The sequence below is a fragment of the Lissotriton vulgaris genome, chromosome 6 (assembly GCF_964263255.1).
Source record: "Lissotriton vulgaris chromosome 6, aLisVul1.2, whole genome shotgun sequence".
In the NCBI taxonomy this organism is placed as follows: Eukaryota; Metazoa; Chordata; class Amphibia; order Caudata; family Salamandridae; genus Lissotriton; species Lissotriton vulgaris.
Window position 1 is genome coordinate 1507716380 of NC_141694.1, and position 5277 is coordinate 1507721656.

The 5277-nt window shown below is 48.2% G+C and overlaps 1 pseudogene; it reads right to left on the reverse strand.

Moving 5' to 3' along the window:
• Positions 1-4234: 4234 nt before the first annotated feature.
• LOC147709072 (centromere protein M pseudogene) lies at positions 4235-4950 on the reverse strand (annotated as a pseudogene).
• Between the last annotated feature and the right edge of the window lie 327 nt (positions 4951-5277).

The following is a 5277-nucleotide window of genomic DNA, read 5'->3' on the forward strand; positions in this document are numbered from 1 at the left end:
TAGTCAGTCTCTCTATCAGTCAGTCAGTCTCTCTATCAGTCAGTCAGTGTCTCTCAGTCAGTCAGTCTCTCTTACTCAGTCTCTTTCTATGAGCCAGTCTCTCTCTCTGTCAGTTATTCTCTCTGTCAGTCAGTCTCTGTCTCTCTCTGTCAGTCAGTCTCTCGTTCAGTCAGTATCTCAGTCAGTCAGTATCTCTCTGTACTCTCCGTCTCCACTCTCTCTCCACTCTCTCTCTCTCTCTACTGTCTCTCCCTCCACACTCTCTCTCCTCACTCTCTCTCCACTCTCTCTCTCCATTCTCACTCTCTCTCCACTTTATCTCTCTTTTTCCACTTTCTCTCTCTTTCTCTCTGGGGGGCCATGGGTAAATTACCTGCACTGTCCACGGGCCGCCAAGGAAGGCTTGCCAAGCTGCTGGCGGCCCACAAGCCGTACTATGAGTATCACGGCGCTATAAGGTCATGGAACTCCTCAGTGAGTTGCATTATCCTTATAATATATGGAAGGGACTACTTTATCTCATAAATTAGAGCCACCAGTTTAACCATGGCTAATGTATGCCCCCCTACAATTTGCTTCTAAAGACACTAGTGATATTCTAGACAATGCATACAATAAAAAAAGCATAGAGAAAATAGTGCAGATGTCTGTCGCGCCCCCCGCGAAGAGGACTGGAGGGGCCCGGGACCGCATCCCCCGGCCCCGAAGTCAACCGGGAGTGCCATTGCGCTCCCCGTGGAAATGCCCCACCGAAGGTGAAGGAGGGGGGAGCACCATCGTGCCCCCCAAAGATATCCAGGGGCCCGAGACCCCATCCCCGGGCCCCGATGACGAGGAGAAGGCTGGGGGAGTGTCACCGCACTCCCCCTAGGTCCCGATGGGACTGCTGGAGTCTGCGTAAGCCCGCCGGAGTGGGCAGACAAGAAGAGTCGTGCTGGCTCCTGCGGAGACACACAAGGGTGCTGGCCGGGCGGGGAAACGGTGGGGGTAGCCGGGGGTGGGCTCCCCGGGCTGCCCTCCAACAATGGAGCGGCATTGGGACCCCGGGTGGGATCAGGGCTCCCCGAGGTGATGAAGGAGCCAGGAGCCCCGGTGGGACCGGGCCCCAGACAAGTTGCGAAGCGGCCAGGGGTGGGCTTCCCGAGCCGCCTAACCTCACCTGGGGGTCCGGGTGGGACCGGGCCCCCCACCGAGGCCCAAGACGCGGCCGGAGGCCACAGCGCGGCTCTCCCCGAAGCAGCGGGAGAGCCGCTCATCAGTAATGCGAGTCTACCCATAATGCCCTGCAGGCAGGGACTGGCCTGCAGTGTCAAAACAGCGTGTTCTTTATTTGTGGTGGCCGCAGGAGGACGGGGTCCCTACCACATGAATCACAGGTGCCAGGAGAGCTGCAGTAGCCACGCAGTCTTCCCCAGCATGAAGATGAAAGGTCCCACTCTCAGTGTCTGAGGGACTCAAAAGAATAACCCCTCAAGGGCCCAGCCAGCATATAAACATCTCTTGAGCTGGAACCTTTGTTCTACAGCTAGGGGTGTTGTGGAAAGTGCACCAAGGGATGAAGACCTGAATGGTGGAATGTCCGGAGGAGGGCATCCCTTGGAGGTGAAGAAGTGTAATTGCATCGAAATGGTTATTTCCCTGGAGGTGAAGAGGTGTAATTGCAACTAATGGTTATTTCTTTTAAAGGGACTGAAGGTCACATGTGTAATGTGAAGTACTGGTGTATGGCAATGTCATAATCAAGTGGGGTTATGTTGTCAGACATTCCTGCTAGGGTGTCTGGCTGTATAGACAGTAATCCTGTGATTTCACAAGTGATGTCTTTAGGGGCTGTAATTGCAAAGCATTCTAATGAGACCCAAATGTGCTGAGTGCTTTCATTCTAAAGTGTGAGTAAACATATATTCTTGCTGCTTCATTTAGGTGAAGACCCCAGACTGGTAGCCCCTAAGATAAAGAAGTGCATACTTTATGGTCAGTAGGAGATGCACAGTCAGGGTCATGTGTCACCAAGGCAGGTATACCCATTTTTAATGCTTGTTGAGGTAATTGGGTGTGTCGCCACTGGGATGGTGCCAGTGCGCAGGGCCCATGCTCCAGATTATGTTCAACTACCCGCATTTTGGGGACAGAATGATGTGCATACATGGGAGTGGTGGTACTAGACCCCACCCCCCTGCGAGAGGGGTGGAGATGTTATGCAATGTCACAAAGTAATTCCAACAGCTTATGTATATTTGTAAATTGGTGCATAGTATTGAGTAGTGTGTGTGTTTAATAAATGTACTCTTACTTTTATAAAGCAAAGTACAGACTGGACAATCAATTATGGAGTGTTATTTTTGTGCACCTGCAAATGGCGATTACTAGCCCACACCACCTCCCTTGAGTAAGCCTCAGACTACTCTGCAACGCTACCCTCTGAGAGTCAGGCGCTACAATTGGGTGTTTGGTTCCCAGTGAAGGACAAATGTAGTCATGTTATTTGTGCAGGCCTCACAGATGCTGCCTCGTTTTCCAACACTGACAAAAACAGAAAGGCCATATTCAAATGAATGACAATGATTTCCTATAAAGTTCTATTTCAGAACAATACTGGGGCCTTTGCGGAATGTTAAACTGTGAACGGATGGCTATATTTGACTGATGCAATTAAAGGTAGCAACCTTATCTCTGCCCCAATAAGTTCTGTGCAGCCTCTTCCCCTCAGACAAGCAGCGCGTGCTCTAAGGAAGACGCTTTCTGTGAGGAGGAGTGGGGGGGCTATCTGTTCTTGTAAGGGGCCTGGCAGGCTGGCAGTGAAAGAGAAACACAAATTGTTAATTTGTTTCTCTTCACTTCTGAGTCAGCCCGCGTCAGAGCAGAGAGACTCAAAGCAGGCTGCAAACTGCATCTGATTTACAGGAGACAAGACATACACCCTGGACAAACCAGCTGAGGGGGCCCCCCTTCATATATAGAAGAGTGGGGCTGCGGGGGCTGTGGGGGCTGCGGGGGTGTTCGTTATGCCACTGAATTTCATGCTGTATGCAAATTAGAGGGAACTCATGTGTTCCATTTCTGCCCGGGTCATCAAAAGTCCTTGAACCGGTTGGACCTGAGCACCAAAACAAAAATGGACTCTTTAAGCAAATCAGGTAGCTAAAAAAAACAAAAAATTGACCACATTTGCAATCTGGCAGTGTTCATCTTGTGAAGACACTCTATATAAATGTTAAGCAAGGCAGGCATTTTTGCTTGCTGCAGGAAATGTTTGTAAATATATCAGGAAAATCAACCTGTAAAACCGTCCCTCTTGCTCATTAACTAGGCAAACAACATCCTACAAACAAGGAAATAAAACAGCCAGCACACTGACCTGTTAGACTACCCCTTCTGGCACTACCATGCTGCTCTATTGGCCAGTCTGACCCTGGTGCATATTGCTAGACAACCGACTGCGAGGCGCCAAATGGTACTGTTGGATGGATGGCATACTACACTATGAGTAAGTGACTGACAAGGTTTGGTACTTGTTGAGGGCCTATGTGGGAAGCTCAGCACTTAGGAGATGTTTTTCACCCGTCCCTACCACCAAACAACCAAACACATTTAAAGGAACAAGCTTTGTATTTAAAACCTGTTTAAAGGTTGTTTTTTTAGTATTTCATATTAACAGAACAAATGGTATTAAGAAGGACAAACATATCTCTGTTAGCAATATATTTTACTACTACATTTTACTACCGCTTTTAAACAAACATATAACTAAATATTCTTCAAACATTTTCTTTTTGAAAATATACATTAAAGAACAGTTTTCTATTTTTTGGTTGGTCTAGATTTTACCATTTTTAAATAATGCTTATATATATATTAAAAAAATCTACTCTCAAAGGAGGTATACTTTCTATTTTTCCCCAGTGCTAATAATTTTAAATGAAGGCCATTTTCTGCTACATTACATGTGCTCTATTTAAACTTGCTCACACAGTTCTGTCTAATCCAGGTTCGCCATGGGGATGAGCACAAGGGCACTACATGCAAACACCCCCAACTCCTCTTGCCCAAGCTGCTCTCCACGCATACCACTGTACAGTAGACATTTTGAAATGTGTCAGTGTTGCACAGCTTTGTGTCTGATGTGCACGGAGCATGTGGCAGCAGGCGGCACCTACTTTCTGAAGCTGGAGGTGAAGTCTGACTGAGACAAGATACCAGAGGGTCCCAGGGTTCCAGTTAAGAATAATCCAAGTCAATAGAGCTCGGGCAACATCACGTCAAGCTGGTGTGGGCATCGATGACCATTCCAGCCACTGTGTAAAAAGGCCACGTGGCGGAGCTCTAATCCCAGGGGGTGCAGGAAGGAGACTCTGAGAAGGTGTGCAGAGCTTGGTGGTACCACAACAGAAACCCTTGCGGTGCCAACAATTCTACTAGTTCTGGTAAAGAGGGGCTGAACGATGGAGGATCCCAAATATAAGATAGAACGCCCCGGCATGAGCCCAGCACACCCTAACAACATCTGTAGCAGCGGCCGGGCAATGCAGGAGTGGCCCACCTCCGACTCCAGTTTGGGCAGGAGCAGTATGCTGAGGTGATCGTCCCCCATCACCTTCACTGCAGACATCTCCACCATGCATTGCTTCACTCGCCCACCTCCTACAGCTAGAAGGCATACCTAGCCCAAGAAGAAGCTGCTGCCCAGGTGGGCAAGAGAAGACGCCACCTTTGAGAAGCTGAACTGACTCTGCAGATTTACTAGAAAGACAACCAAGTCTATCAGCTGGCATTGATGATCGCCCTCATGGGGAAGTGGCAGAGACTTTACCAAATGGATTTTCAACTCAAATGCCTTGGGTTCTTTCAGCATTGCCTCCACTAGCAGCTCCTGTAGATGTTCATCAATTCCAACAGCAGCACTGCCTCCTTCAGCGCCGATAATCTGTCGAAAGGTCGCAAAGTCGTCATGTCTCTAAGTTGCTCCCGCGGGCGTTTCAAACCTCTCAAGATATAACCATTTTGAGTAGATTTGTTAGATGCAATTTATTAAGATAAGTCTATAAGAACTATAACCATCTTCAGAATAGCAGAATAAAATACTTCATCTTGGCGGCACATATATATCCCCAACAACTGATTTCCTACGCGGCGCGCAGCTCGACCGGTGCAAGTTAGCGAGATGGAATCGAATATCACAGTTTAATTTCCCAACAAGAAGGTTACCTGCACTCCAGGAAATGTGTATTAAAGACTGTTTTATTTATTTTCTGCCATCACCTTAAACAACCAACGTTT